Raw genomic sequence first — 16,902 nt, forward strand, 5'->3', positions numbered from 1 at the left:
CTTCTACCTTGGCCTCTGAAAGTGCTGGGATTATAAGCATGAGCCATTGCACTTGCAATGATTACTAAATCTGTCCCCTTTCTGATTACTAAATCTGACCACTTTTTCTCATTTTTTATTCTACTTGACCTCTTTTCCTTATCTGATACTACCAATGACTGCTACCTTCTTTTTTAAATTTATTTACTTAGAGGCAGAGTCTTGCTCTGTCACCCAGGATAGAGTGCAGTGGTACAATCAGAGCTCATTCAGCTTCAGATTCCTGGTCTAAAGCAATTCTCCCACCTCGGGTTCCCAAAGTGTTGGGATTACAGGCATAAGCCTGCCACCTTCTTAAGATAGTTTTCCTCCTGCATTTTCATGATACTTGGCTCTCCTGGTTTCACTCATCTTTTTTTCCCTATGTAGATAGCTATTAATTTTCTGTCCTTGGACATCATCTTCTATACTGTCCTCAAACAGTATTTTCCTTAGTGATCTAATCATTCCCATTTTTTTGAAGGAAAATTCTAAAATTTATACCCAAAGCTTCCAACTTCATTCATTAGCACTGAATCACATTTCCAAACACCTGACAATTTCCATTTACATGGCCCATGAGCATTTCCAACTCATAGGTTCAAAACTACATGCCTTGTCTTCTTCCCCTTTCATACCTGAACCTTGACTTTTTTCTTGTTGTTTTAACAATGTTAGTGGCACTTTTCAGCTCCTTGTCATCCAGCCTCTAAATCTTGAAATCATTTTGGTCATTCTTCTATTCTTGTCATTCAGGAGCCACATAGACAATATTTTGAAGTACCTGCTCTGTTCTAGGCCCTGTGCCAAACGCTAAGTCCTGTTGCTTTTGCCTATAGAAACTTACACACATCCCTTCCTTTTTATTCCCACTGTTACCTGTCTGGTACTTCCAGTATAGAAGCATTTCTGTCTGATTCATTTTCCTTAGATACTAAGCATTTCTGTCTGATTCATTTTCCTTAGACAGAGCTCTGGTGATGTGACTTCTGTTCTTAAAAATTTACAGTGACTAGGAGGGTCTGAAAATTAAGGAACAAAAGTGAAAGGAGACTCTGATTTATCTTCGGTGGCCTCCTGAATTGTGTACTGCAAGAATCCTTTACATATTTTTAAAATAAATGAAATTTTAATTATAGTAAAAACACCAGTTTTACTGAGTTTACCAGTTTTACCAGAGATGTTATTAGCTAACAGAGTGCAACTAAGTTTGGCATGAAGTCCTTTGTTTTGTTTTTTTTTGTTTTTTTTTTGTATATTGTTTGTTTGTAGATAGGATCTCATTCTGTCACCCAAGCTAGAGTGCAGTGGTGCAGTCACAGCTCACTGCAGTCTTGACCTCCTAGGCTCAAGCAATCCTCTCACCTCAGCCTCCTGAGTAGCTAGGACTACAGGTTTGCACCACCATGCCTGGCTAATCTTTTCAATTTTTTGTAGAGATGGGGTCTCTAAAATGGGAATATTGGCCAGGCATGGTGGCTCACGCCTGTAATTCCCGCATATTGGGAGGCTAAGGTGAACAGATCACTTGATGCCAGGAGTTGAGACCAGCCTGGCCAATATGGCAAAATCCCATCTTTACTAAAAATATAGAAATTAGCTGGGCATGGTGGTGCATACCTGTATTCACAGCTACTTGGGAGGCTGAGGCATGAGAACCACTTGAACCCAGAGGGCAGAGGTTGCAGTGAGCCAAGATTGCGCCACTGCACTCCAGGATTTGGTAATGGCTCAAAAAAATAAAATAAAATAAAATGGGGATATTATTACTACCTGCCTCACAAGCTACACTAATTAAATTAATCCATGTAAAGTATATAGAACTTTGTGCCTGGCACAAAGGGAGCACTAAATAAATGTAGGCTATAATTATTATTTTATGACTTGGCCAGTTTTCTTTGTTGACTTGTGTGAAATCTGAGAACTTAGAAATAAAAATAAACCCCTTGGTTTTATAAATTAGAAAGTATAGGCTGAGAGGTTTCAAGACATCCATTCGCTAGTAGATAGTAATATTAGGACTAGAACCCCGAACTTGTGACTTTTAACCCTGTACTCTTTCTGCTAGACCACAGATCTCAAGATTTAGCATTTTTCAAATGACTGTCCTATTTTATTTTACTAATTTAATACAGAGAAAAACTAGAAAATGGATTCACCTTAAAAGCACTTATACACAGGCCCTTCTATTCAAACTTTAGGATTTGAGACTCTTACAAAGATAGTGTGCCCAATTTAAATATTTGAGAAAAGTAAAGTTAGTATAATATGTGCTTGATTTATGATGTCTTTGATTTGCCATTTGGCAAAAAATGCTTCATTCTTTGGAGAGTTAACAGTTCTATATCCCAACATGGGAAATACCATTTTGTATGTGTGTTTATGTGCTTTTGGTTTTTAAGTTTGGCAAACTTAAACCTCTAAATCTGATGTATTCTGTACTCAGGAAACTGCTAACAACTATCGCTAAAGGATATTATAATAAAAACCTGGGCAACTGAATTTTTAAAACTATGAGATTGCAATAGTTAAACTATCATGTCTAATTTTTATTTTATTTTTTCTGAGACAGGGTTTTGCTCTGTCGCCTAGGCTGGAGTGCAGTGGTGCAATCATGTTTCACTGCATTAATTAGCTCCCAATACAGTCATGTGCTCACATTAGATTTTAAAATAACTGCTTTTCCTTGATTTAGTTTAATACTATGTGTTGGAGATGCTTAATAACTGTTTTCTTGACTTCCCGGGCCCAAGCAGTCCTCCCACCTCAGCCGGCCAAGTATCTGGGACTACAGGCGTGTGCCACTATGCCTCACTAAGGGAGAAGAAAGGCATGAGAAAAAGAGGAAGATTGTCATTATCAATATATTTCATATTGGAAAAAGGCTCCATGCCCCACTTTTGTTCTGTGGCCTTAGCCCCTCTCCCAGCCTAGTTTTCTTTAGGTGTAGAACAGGGATCCTGGTACTGACTTCATAAAGTGTTTGTGAAGAAGAATATATTAGCTAATAACAAATATTTTAATGTGGTGCATATCATACAGCCTAGCCAACATGGCAAAACCCCATCTCTACTAAAAACACAAAAAATCAACTGGGCATGGTGGTATGCCTGTGGTCATTGCTACTCAAAAGGCTGAGGCAGAAGAATCAATTGAGCCTGGGAAGCAGAAGTTGCAGTGAGCCAGGATCGCCCCATAGCACTCCAGCCTGGGCGACAGAGTGAGTGAGACTCCCATCTCAAAAATAAATAAATAAATAAAGCCCATCTTCCTGCCGGAATATAAACTCCATGGATAGCATCTGTCTCATTTAATACTGTTTCTCTAATAGCTCCTGAATTGCCCCCTAGAATTGCTTATAGGAAGACAAGACATTATGGAGAATGCATTAAGTAGCTCCCAACATAGTTCATATGCTCACATTAGTTTTTAAAATAACTGCTTTTCTTTGACTTAGTTCAATACTATGTGTTGGAGGTGCTTAATAACTTTTCTAAAAAGATGAGGACTAAGATGCTGTTATTAAATAAATCACGGAAAAATGAACTTGGAAAGGGATATGAAGGATTAGCCAGTAAGTCTCTGTAAAACATAAGGGAATTATATCCATATGACCTTGTATATAAATGCCTCATTTTCCAGCAGTTTTTTTGAGACTGAGTCTCGCTATATCGCCTAAGCTGGGGTGCAATGGCGTGATCTTGGCTCGCTGCAGCCTCCGCCTCCTGGGTTTAAGTGATTCTCCTGCCTCAGACTCCTGAGTAGCTGGGATTACAGGTGTCTGCCACCACGCCCAACAAATTTTTTTGTATCCTTAGTAGAGACAGGGTTTCACCATGTTGGCTAGCCTGGTCTCGAATGCCTGACTTTGTGATCCACCCACGTTGGCCTCCCAAAGTGCTGAGATTACAGGCATTGGACACCACGCCCAGCCAGCATTCTTTTTTTTTGTTGTTTTTCTTGAGACAGGATCTCTTCCTCTATGGCTCAGGCTGGAGTATAGTGGCATGATCTTGGCTCGCTGCAGCCTCAGCTATCTGGGCTCAAGCAATCCTTGCACGTCAGCCTCCCAGGTAACTGGGACTACAGGGGCATGTTACCGTGGCACACTAATTTTTATATTTTTCATAGAGGGAGTTTCCACCATGTCACCTAGGCTGGTCTCGAACTCCCGGGTTCAAGTGATCTGCCTGCCTTGGCCTCTCAAAGTGCTAAGATTCACAGGCATGAGCCCAGCCATTTTTTTAGCACATTCTTTTGGCAATTTCTTTTCAGCATTTTAGAGTAAAAAGTAGTGTAACCAGAATTTACCAAGTTCTCGGTCTTAATGAATTGACGACCTCTTATTTTGTGGGTTATAGTGCCATCATGTGGATATTTTGTTTTCCTCAAGTAAAATAACATTTTTATAATAGAAACTAGAAAATTCAGCCATCCCACACCCAGGCATGACAATTTATATTTTATGTTATTTATTTATTAAGACATCTCGGTTCACTGCAACCTCCGCCTCCAAGGCTCAAGCAATCTTCCCAACTCAGCCTCCTTAGTAGCTGGGATCATAGGCATCAGCCACTGAACCCAGCCTAGCATGATAATTAATTCAATATTGATGTGTAAGCCTTTCTGTGTACACATTCACTCAAGGATTTGTGTACAGATTCACTCAAGGACTTCTACATCTGAGTTTTTAGTATACAAAATTTGAAAGTAGTCATTTAGATGATAAAACAAATTTGAATACCATAGCTTGACGATACATGCAGTCCCTACAGATGATCAGTTTTCTTTCTTTCTTTATTTCTGGATACTAGGCTGTGCAAAGAAATTGAGGCTAAAGGGTTTTTGTTGTTTTTTTTTTTTGCCATGTTCTGAAAAGATAAGAATAAAAAATAAATATTAATGTATGGAGCCAAAAAAGTAACCTCAGACTGGCTTAGGAGAGCAATATAGTCTAAGGAAAAGTTTCAAAAAAAAAAAAAAAAGGCTGGGTACAGTGGATTATACCTGTAATCCCAGCACTTTGGGAGGCCGAGGCAGGTGGATCATGAGATCAGGAGATTGAGACTATCCTGACCAACATGGTGAAACCCCGTCTCTACTAAAAATACAAAAATTAACTGGGCATGGTGGCACATACCTGTATTCCCAGCTACTTGGGAGGTGGAAGAAGGAGAATCGCTTGAACCTGGGAGGCAGAGGTTGCAGTGAGCCGAGATCATGCCACTGCACTCCAGCCTGGCGACAGAGTGAGACTCCATCTCAAATAAATAAATAAATCACCTTGAACTGGGCAAGGTGGCCTGTGTCTGTAATCTCAACACAGGTTGAGGTAGGAGGTCGAAGTGGGAGGATCACTTGAAGCCAGGAGTTCGAGATCACCCTTGGCAACACAGCGAGATTCCCATCTTTACAAAAAAAAAAAAATTGAAAAATGAGCCAGACATGGCGGCATGCCTGTAGTCCCAGCTAGTCAGGAGGCTGAAGCAGGGGGATCCGTTCGGCCTAGGAGTTTGCACCACTGCACTGTAGCTTGAATAACAGAGTAAGACTCTATCTCCAAATAAATACATAAAATTAATTTTAAAACCTTCCTAAAAATTCTGGTATGCCTAGATATATGAATACCAAATATTTGTGTTAAAATCTGGGTGTGTTGATTTTCATGGAGAGCTAAAAATTAGTCCATAACCCACTTAACTTTTTTTTTTTTTTTTTTGAGACGGAGTTTCACTCTTGTTACCCAGGCTGGAGTGCAATGGCGCGATCTCGGCTCACCGCAACCTCCGCCTCCTGGATTCAGGCAATTCTCCTGCCTCAGCCTCCTGAGTAGCTGGGATTACAGGCACGCGCCACCATGCCCAGCTGATTTTTTGTATTTTTAGTAGAGATGGGGTTTCACCATGTTGACCAGGATGGTCTTGATCTCTTGACCTCGTGATCCACCCGCCTTGGCCTCCCAAAGTGCTGGGATTACAGGCTTGAGCCACCGCGCCCGGCCAACCCACTTAACATTAACTGACATCCACCAGAGACTAAATATGGTAAAATTATATGGCTCAACAACTCCACAGTGCAAATGGAGATCCACAGAAATGGAGAGTTGGAAGAACCTTTAAAATTCTTTTTCTGTTTCTGAAGAGCAGAAGATCAAACACCGCATGTTCTCACTCATAGGCGGGTGTTGAACAATGAGAACACATGGACACAGGGAAGGGAGCACTACACACTGAGGTCAGTTGGGGGGAAATAGGGGAGGGACGGTGGGGGGTGGGGAGTAGGGGAGAGATAGCAAGGGGAGAGATGCCAGATGTAGGTGATGGGGAGGAAGGCAGCAAATCACACTCCCACGTGTGTACCTATGCAACAATCTTGCATGTTCTTCACATGTACCCCAAAACCTAAAATGCAATAAAATAAATGGGGAAAAAATTCTTTTTCTGTTTCTTTTTGAGACGGAGTCTCACTCTGTCACCCAGGCTGGAGTGCAGTGGTATGATCTTGGCTCACTACAACCTCGGCCTCCTGGATTCAAGCAATTCTCCTGTCTCAGCCTCCCGAGTAGATGGGACTACAGCCTCGCACCACCACACCGGCTAATTTTTGTATATTTAGTAGAGACGGGGTTCCACCATGATGGCCAAGATGGTCTGCATCTCCTGACCTCATGATCCACCCACCTCAACCCTCCAAAGTGCTGGGATCACAGGCGGGAGCCACCACACCCGCCCTAGAATTCTTTTTCTTACTTTTAGTATTTACCTCCTTTTTAAGATAAAATAACTAAACCGATAAAAACAGGTACTTTAAAGCTGAAACTGAGTCTTGCCTCCTCCAAGATTGAGCATATGGTTTAAAATGTCTCTTGAATTTTCCAATTACACAATTATTTAACAAACTTTGAATGTTACTTGTTCAGATGCTACGTATAAGCAAAGAAAATATGAGCCAGAGAGACTCCATCCAATGTTAGAGAAAAGGAACGTGCAAGGCGCATTGGAAAACATCAACCTTTAAGGAGTAGGTCAGAAAAAAGAATCACCAAGACATTTGGAAGTGTGGTGTGTCAGTGTGGATTAGCCAGCCTGTGCCTGGAGGCCCTGTTATCCCCTTGTTCTTTCCTTTTACTTCTCTATCAGTAGCAGTGACTGGAGTAGAGGAATTGTGAAATGATGTGGACATGCCTGAAATGGGAAAACAGGGAATGAATGCTTGAACTGGATCATTATCCTGGAAGCACTTCAACATGTGATACACATTTTCCCAAGTCCTAAACTCCAGTGGAGCAGCATAAACCAACATTGAGGCTTTTCTCCTCTTCCCTCAGGTAGACATGATAGCCAAGGCAGCTGATTGTCCCAACGAATAAGTATGAGCACAGAGGGAAAATCATGAAACATCTGAGGATCCAGAGAACTACTAAAGCATTACATAGAAGTAGCTATATCAGAGAAAGTCAAGCGAATGGATCAGACAATAAGAATTGAAAATAAGCTTAACAAAAAGCTTCAGAGAAAGAGGGGAGAATGTTGGAGACACAAAGCACAAACAAGCATTTGTGAATTGGATGTTGACAAATATTAATGAAATAGCTCAATGGATGGGTTGACTATACAGCTGGAGAGCACTCACGAACCGGAAGGTTAAAACAAGAAAGGAACTAAGAAATGGAAAGCATGAGAAGAGAGTTAAGAAATGTGGAAGGTAGGCTGGGCATGGTGGCTCATGCCTGTAACCCCAGCACTCTGGGAGGCTAAGACGGGCAGATCACAAGGTCAGGAATTCAAGAGCAGCCTGACCAACATGATGAAACCCCGTCTCTACTAAAAATACAAAAATTAGCCAGACGTGGTGGTGCATGCCTGTAATCCCAGCTACTCAAGAGGCTGAGGCAGGAGAATCGCTTGAACCAGGAGGCAGAGGTTGTGGTGAGCTGAGATCATGCCACTGCACTCCAGCCTAGGTGACAGAGTGAGACTCCATCTCAAAAAAAGAAAAAAGAAATGTGGAAAGTAGAAGCATACATATTTTTGAATAGAAATTTCAGAAGAAAAAATAATAACAGATGAAAGAATCATTGCTGAGAATTGAAGACCTACTTCAGAATGAAAAAGGCCAACTCTAACTTTTTGGGATTTCTGGCTTTGGAGAAAAGAAAGTTTAGAATGACAAAGGGGAGCACACAGGATTTTTAGAGTAACGAAACTATTCTGTGTGATTCTATAATAGTGATGCATGCTATTATTACATATTTGTTAAAACCCATTGAGTGTACACCACCGAGAATGAACCTTCATGTATGCACTTTGGACGAAAATTATGTGTCAATCAGTTCTAACCAATAAAACATGCTGGTGCAGGATGTTGATGGGGAGGCTGTTTGCATATGGGGGAGGGGATGATAGGAACTCTGTACTCTCTGCTCGATTTTGCTGTGGACCTAAAATTTTTCTGAAAAAAATCAAGTCTATTAAGAAACAAACACAGCTTTTTAAAGTATAAGAGCATACTTGTTATAAAAACACACGTAATGCAGTGTAATTTTAGAATTCAAGGTCACATATTTCTGTAACACTTTTTTTTCTTCCATGCCTACAACTTTCATGGAGTGATCCACTCAATAGGTTCCACATAATAGGAACCTCCAGTAATATACCACTTCACACGTAGCGGAAGGACTTTATAACAGTATATTCCCACCTCTTCCCTTCCATTCATTGTGCTATTGTTGCCATACATTTCACTTTTACAAATGCTGTAAACAAACAATACTCGTGCTATTTTTGCTTTTGACAGTTGTCTTTTAGAGCAATTTAAAAAAGAGAAAGAAGCCAGGTGCAATGGCTCATGCGTGTAATTCCAACACTTTGTGAGGCTGAGGCAGGAGAATTGCTTGATCCTAGGATTTTAAGACGAGCTTGGACAATATAGAGAGACCTCGTCTCTACAAAAAATAAAATGCCAGGCGTAGTGGCACACATCTGTAGTTCCAGTACTGAGAGCTGAGATGGGAGGATCACTTGAGCCTGGGAGATAGAGGTTACAGTGAGCCAAGATCATGCCACCGCATCCCAGCCTGGGCAAGAGTTGAGTGTTCTGCCAGTCCACATCAGCCTTCATGAATTCTTCTATTCTTCCAGCTAAACAGATCTAACCAATATCTGGTTGTGACTGTCCCAAGTAAGCGAGTGCCCTTCTCTTCCTGCAAGCACCTGTTGCTTCTTAGATTTTGGATCAATTTTTTGTTCTGAGAACTCAGTTCTTTGATAAGTTCAAAAATACTTGGTAATGTGAAGTTACTTTACCTTTTTTTATTGTAAGGTGGAAGAAGTATCCCTTCTGGATCTTTACATCCAAAACAAGCTAGAAGTCAGCCCTGGCTAAGTTTTTGTTTTGTTTTGTTTTGTTTTTGAGAGAGTCTTGCTCTGTTGCCCAGGCTGGAGTGCGGTGGTGTGATCTTGGCTCACTGCAACCTCTGCCTCCCAGGTTCAAGCAATCTCATGCCTCAGCCTCCGGAGTAGCTGAGACTACAGGCAGGCACCATGATGCCTGACTAATTTTTGTATTTTTGGTGGAAACAGGGTTTCACCATGTTGTCCAGGCTGGTCTCAAACTCCTGACTTGAAGTGATCCACCTGCCTTGGCCCTTCAAAGTGCTGGGATTACAGGCATGAGCCACCATGTCCAGTCAACTTTTAAATATATAGATGTCTGGCCTCAATGAAAGGACAATATCTGTGAACGAATACCAGGAATTAGTAGTTCTGAAGCCCTCAGATGACTTTAATGTTCAGTTAAGTTTGAGAACCACTGTGTTGTGTAGGAGAATGAACCTGAGGTGAGAAACATTTAAAACCCGAGTATATACGTAGAGGATAGTGGTGACTTGGCTTTGAATGATGTCATCGGAAATGAAGATACATAGATTGGTCAAAATCAACTTTATGACTGATGGATTGGCAGAGCAAAGCTAGATGGAAATCTGAGGATAATTGCTAGATTTCTAACAAGTGTGGGGTTACATCAAACAGTGGCGATTTATGGGACAATTTTATTTCAGAGTAATAACAGGAGTTAATTTCTCTTTTCTTTTTTTTTTTTTTCCAGAGATATGGTCTCACCATGTTGCCCAGGCTGGTCTTGAACTCCTGACCTCAGGTGATCCACCCACCTCGGTCTCCCAAAGTGCTGGGATTACCGGGTGAGCCACCACAGTTGGCCAGAAGTTAATTTTTCAATATGTTGATTTGAGATGCCTATAAATCAGCAAATGTTGATGTAAAGAGATAATTTGATGAGTGTGTGGGTGTGGAAGTCAAAAAGAGATATTAATTGAAGACATAAATTTAGGAGTCATTAGCATAGAGATGGCAGTAGAAGATTCACAAGAGTATGTGTTAGCTAGCCTTCACAAATGTAGTAAAAAGAGGCCTGATAGTCAAGTCATACTAGTGAATAGAGGGGTAGAAATTTCCATTAAAAATAATTTAGAAGTTATTCAGTATTATAAATAACAAAATCTATGATATATGTATATGTAATTATCTTCTTTTAATTATTTAGAAATTTTACCCATAATAAAATCTATATAATCATCTATAATCTAGCTATAGCTACACAATACTTGTTTTCTTCACATATTAATTTACTCATTCTTTCCTCCATGAATTCATCCAACAAATATATGTGTAATGCACTGGTGTTCTCCTAGAAACTAGACATACAGTAGAAACAGACAGTGTTCCACTCTTACGGAGCTATCAATATTGAAAGAAATACCAAATACGCATTTGTTTGAACTCTCCTAGTAATTAGAAATAAGAGCATCAAATATTTACTGAGTACTGCACATTGACTAAATGCTTGACATACTGTTTTTTAAATCTCACAAAAGTCATATTCCTACATCATAAATAAGGAAAATTTCAGATGAAAAGATTCAAAGAGGTTTAAATGAGATCAGAAAAAAAGCCACATCTGGGCACATTACTGTGAAATTAAACATCAGAGAGAAACAACAGATATAGATGTTTTCAGCTTATCTATTTCTTACCCAGAAAGATTTTGTAGTTTATGCCTTTCAGATAATTTCTCTATTTTGTCTCCTTTGTCAAATTTATTGTCATAAAATTGTTCATAACATATATATTTTTTGAGATGGAGTCTCGCTCTGTTGCTCAGGCTGGAGTGCAGTAGCATGATCTCACTTCACTGTAATCTCTACCTCCCAGGTTCAAGTGATTCTTGTGCTTCAGCCTCCAGATAAGTTGGGATTACAGGTGTCTGCCACCACACTTTGTGTATTTAGTAGAAACGGGGTTTCACCATGTTGGCCAGGCTGGTCTCGAACTCCTGATCTCAGGTGATTTGCCCCACTCAGCCTCTCAAAGTGCTAGGATTACAGGGGCGAGCTACTGTGCCTGGCTTGTAATACTTTTTTAGCCTGTAATATCTGTCAGATCTGTAGTGATATCATCTTTCAAGCCAAATCTTGGCAATTTGTATCTTTTCTGTTTCCCTATTTCAATTTTTACCCATTTTATTGCTGTCTTCAAAGAATCAACATTTATTTATTTATTATTTTATTATATTTTTTGAGACCAGCTCTCACTTTGTTAGGCTAGAGTGCAGTGGTGCAATCTTGGCTCACTATAGCCTCAACCTCCTAGGTTCAAGTGATCCTCCTGACTTAGTCCCCCAAGTAGCTAGGACTACAAATGTGTGCCATGCCCAGCTAAGTTTTGTATTTTTTTGTAGTGACAGAGATCTCACTATGTTGCCCAGGCGGGTCTCAAACTCCTAGGCTCAAGTGATCCTCCTGCCTCGGCCTCCCAAAGTGCTGGGATTACAGGTGTGAGCCACCACACCCAGCCAGAACCAACATTTAGATTAATTAATTAATCTCCCTTCTTTAATGTTTTCTTTTGAGATGGAGTCTCGCTCTGTCTCCCAGGCTGGCGTGAAGTGGCACTATCTCAGCTCACTGCAACCTCCACTTCCCAGGTTCAAGCAGTTCTCCTGCCTCAGCCTCCCAAGTAGCTGGGACTATAGCTGTGTACCACCAGGCCCAGCCAATTTTGTGTTTTTAGTAGAGATGGGATTTCCCCCATGGTGGTCAGGCCGGTTTCAAACTCCTAACCTCAAGTAATCTGCCTGCCTTAGCCTGCCAAAGTGCTGGGGTTACAGGCATGAGCCACAGCACCTGGCCTGTTTAATGTTTTCTATTTCATTAAATGTTGCCCTTGTTTTTATTATTTCTTTTACTATTTTTTTTTTCTGAGATGGATCTCCCTTTGTCACCTAGGCTCAAGTGCAATAGTGCGATCTCGGCTCACTGGAACTTCTGCCTCCTGGGCTGAAGTGATTCTTCTACCTCAGTGTTGTAAGTAACTGGGATTACAAGCGTGTGCCACCACTGCCCGTCTAGTTTTTTGTTTTTTGTTTTGTATTTTTAGTAGAGATGGGGTTTTTCCATGTTGGCCAAGCTGGTCTTGAACTCCTGACCTCATGTGATCTGCCCGCCTTGGCCTCTCAGAGTGCTGGGATTACAGGCGTGAGCCACTGTGCCAGGCCTATTATTCCTGTTCTTCTGCTTACATTGAGTGTAATTTGCCCTTCTTTTTCTAACTTTTTAAGGTGGAAGCTTAGATCATTGGTCTGAGACTTTCTACTGAAAGGATTATTCTATAAATTGTCCTCTAAGCAGTGCTTCAGCTGCATCTTACAAATTTTTTTTATGAATTTTTATATATTGCATTTTCATTTTTATTCAGTTCAAGATATTTCCTAATTTTTCTTGTGTTTTGTTCTTTGCCCATGGGTTATATAAAAATATGTCATTTGTGTTGCTGAGGAATTCTGTCAGCTTTATCTTTTCTGAAAAAGTCTTTATTTTGCCTTCATTTTTGAAATGTTTTTGCTGGATAAGGAATTCTAGATTGAATTTTGTTTCCTTTCAAACTTTAAAGAACTTCTCCTTTTTTCTGCTGACTTTCATAGTTTCTATGAGAAGTCTGCTTTAATTCTTAGTTTTTTTCCTCTCTGTTTGATTTGTTCTTTTTCTCTGGTTGTTTTAAGAGCTGTTTATTACAAATTTCAGCAATTTGGTTATGATATGCCTTGTCATGGCTTTCTTTATATTCTTCTTGTGATTCTTTGGGTTTCTTGAGTATATTTCATTTTTATCACATTTGGAAAATACTTGGTTATTATTTTGTCAAAATCTTAGCTGCCTTCCTGCTTCAAGACACCAGTTGCATGTATGTTGTACCAGTTGTGTGTCACGTTGTTTTATGGGGTAACTAATGCTATTTTCATTTTGTTTTCTCTTTGTGCTCCATTTCATCTTATTTTTATTTTATTTTTTAGACAGAATCTTGCTCTGTTGCCCAGGCTGCCATGCAGTGGCATGACCTTGCATTACTATAACCTCTGCCTCCTTGGTTGAAGCAATTCTCCTGCCTCAGCTTCCCGAGTAGCTGGGATTACAGGTGCATGCCACCATGCCGAGCTAATTTTTATATTTTTAGTAGAGATGGGGTTTCACCATGTTGGCCAGGCTGGTCCTGAACTCCTGACCTCAGATGATCGCCCACCTCAGCATCCCACAGTTTTGGGATTACAGGCGTGAGCCACCTCACCCAGCCTCTTTGTGCTCCATTTTAGATAGTTTCTATATCTGTTTCTTTAGATTCATTGATGTTTTCTTCTGCAGCATCTGATCTTCTTTAAATTCCATCCAATGTATTTTTTAATTTCAGACATTGCGTTTTCGTTTTTAGAAATTCTATTTGGAATTTTAAAAATATTTTCTCTCTCCTCACCGTGGTCATGTTTTCCTCTACTTTTGTGAACATACAGTGTATATTTATAAAATCTATTTTTAAAAACTTGTCTGTGGCCGGGTGCAGTGGCTCATGCCTGTAATCCCAGCACTTTGGGAGGCTGAGGTTGGGGGATCACTTGAGGCCAGGAGTTTGAGACTAGCCTGGCCAACATGGTGAAACCCTGTTTCTACTAAAAAATATAAATAAATAAATAGCTGGGTGTGGTGGACGCCTGTAATCCCAGCTTCCCAGGAGCCTGAGGCAGGAGAATCACTTGAACTTGGGTGATGGAGGTTGCAGTGAGCCGAGATCATGTCACTGCATTCCAGCCTGGGTGACAGAGTGAAACTCCATCTGAAACAAACAAACAAACAAACAAAAAACTTGCCTGCTAGATTAATCATAGATGTTATTTCTGAGTTTGTTCCTATTGATTGATTTTACTGTTTTTACCCTGACTATGAATCATATTTTGTTGCTTCTTTGCATTCCTGGCAATCTTTGGTCAGATGCCATACATTGTGAACTTCACATTGGTAGTTTCTGGATCTTGCTGAATTGTGTTTTTTTTTTTTTTTTTTTTGAGGCGGAGTCTCACTCTTGTCACCCAGGCTAAAGTGCAGCAGTGTGATCTTGACTCACTACAACCTCTGCCTCCTAGGTTCGAGTGATTCTTCTGCCTCAGCCTCCCAAGAAGCTGAGATTACAGGCATGTAATTTTGAAATTTTAAGATTATTGGTATAAGTGAAAAACAGTCTTTAATATTGATCTATTTTGATTCCACAATTCAGGCAACAACCTTTTGAAGATTCTCCCTGATGCCCTGTATAGTACTGTGACTTGTGAGAACATGAATAATTTATTTCCAGCCCTGTGTGAGGTCTAGGAATTTTTCTGTCTACTCCTTTCCAGAGATTATTTCTCTGGCCCCAGTCATGTACATGCACAGCCCAAAACTTAGCCATAGACTTAAGGACACTCCTTTCCAGATTTCTGAACCTCTCTCTGTAGAGCACTGTCTTCTCTAGAAGTCTGTCCGGAAAATTCTAGTGGCCTCTCTGAACTCTAGTATCTATTTCCTCAACTTAGCCAGAGAGCCATGCTCTGTCTGGGTTCCCTTTATCTGCACTAGAGCCTGAAAACTGCCTCCAGACAAGCTGGCTCAATTGTAGGGCTCACCTTGTGTTTTCCCTTTGCTCAGGGATCACAGTCCTGCGCTGCCCATTATCCACCATCTGAAAACCATTGTTTCATGTACTCTCTCTGGTTATCTAGTTGTTTCAGGCAGCAGGATAAATCCAGCTCTGTCTTTCCATCTTCACTGAAAGCAGAGTTCCAGCAGATGAGATTTCAACACATTTTTGTAAGACTGAAACAATGACAGATAATAGTAGACACAGGGTACAGAAGGGAAGACCAGTGAGAAGCAATTTGATTTACTTTGAAAAATTAAGTTTCCTAGGGAAAGTAGGTACCAGGTACGTCAGAAAATAGGGGCTGAAATAGGATTTGGTTTTGAGTTTGTACAAGGAGTAATGAGGTCTTCCTTGTACAGTCGGGCAATGACTCCTCTTCTACCACACTTCCAGTCTCTGCACAGTAGGCTATGAGTTTTTGCTCTGCAGGAGTTGAATCAGACACCATGAAAGGTTTTTTGGAAATTAATAGCCAGATAACTGAAACACTGATGATTCCCAAATCAGTTGATATATCCTTGTTCTTCCTGGGCTTCAGATGAATGTGTATAGCTTTCTATTGAACATCTCTATTTGAATGTCTAATTTATTTTATTTTAATGTATTTTATTTATTTTATTTTATAGTCTCACTCTGTTGCCCAGGTTGGAGTGCAATGGTGCAATCTCAGGTCACTGCAACCTTTGCCTCCTGGGTTCAAGCAATTCTCCTGCCTCAGCCTCCTGAGTAGCTGGGATTATGGGTCAGTGCCACACTATGTCCAGCTAAGTTTTATATTTTTGGTAGAGGCTGTGTTTCACCATGTTGGCCAGGTTGGTCTTGAATTTCTTGAACACTTGAACTCTTCAAGTGATCCACCTGCCTCAGCATCTCAGTGTTAGGATTACAGGTGTGAGCCAGTGTGCCTGGCCTCAATGTCTAATATATTTTAGATATAACATTTTCAAAATAGAATTCTTGGCTGGGCAATGGCTCACGCCTGTAATCCCAGCACTTTGGGAGACCAAGGCACAGGATAGCTTGAGGCTAGGATTTTGAAACTAGCCTGGGCAACATAGTAAGACCCCATCTCTATAAAAAGTATTATTAGAAAAACATAGCTAGGCATGGTGGTGTACACCTATAGTCCCAACTACTTGGGAAGCTGGGACAGGAGAATCTCTTGAGCCCAGGACTTTGGGGCTGCAGTGAGCCACAGTCATACCACTGCACTCCAGCAGTTGGGCAACAGAGCCAGACCCCAACTCAAAAATATATATATATATCTTCTCATAACAGAAGAATGATTCTTAAAGAATCATTTAATCAGGCCGGGAGCGGTGGCTCAAGCCTGTAATCCCAGCACTTTGGGAGGCCGAGGCGGGTGGATCATGAGGTCAAGAGATCGAGACCATCCTGCTCAACATGGTGAAACCCCGTCTCTACTAAAAATACAAAAAATTAGCTGGGCATGGTGGCACGTGCCTGTAATCCCAGCTACTCAGGAGGCTGAGGCAGGAGAATTGCCTGAACCCGGGAGGCAGAGGTTGCGGTGAGCCGAGATCGCGCCATTGCACTCCAGCCTGGGTAAAAAAAGGGGAAAACCGCCTCAAAAAAAAAAAAAAAAAAAAAAAAAAGAATCATTTAATCTCATAATTCTTGTTCTCCGTATAAACTTGCTTCTTCTCCATTTCTTTTTATCAGTTAGAAGTAGCAAACCCATGCATGCTACTTTAAAAATAATTATCTAATCCAACCACTCCCATGCCTCCTTTGCTAAAAACCCTAATCCACTGGCATCTCTTACTGAGACACTTCAGTGGTCCCCTAACTGATTTTGCTGCTTCCATTCTTGACTTCTGTTCTGGGCTGAATTGTGTCT

The sequence above is a fragment of the Sapajus apella genome, unplaced genomic scaffold, assembly GCF_009761245.1.
Source record: "Sapajus apella isolate SASKATOON/1434 unplaced genomic scaffold, GSC_monkey_1.0 scaffold111, whole genome shotgun sequence".
Classification (NCBI taxonomy): domain Eukaryota; kingdom Metazoa; phylum Chordata; class Mammalia; order Primates; family Cebidae; genus Sapajus; species Sapajus apella.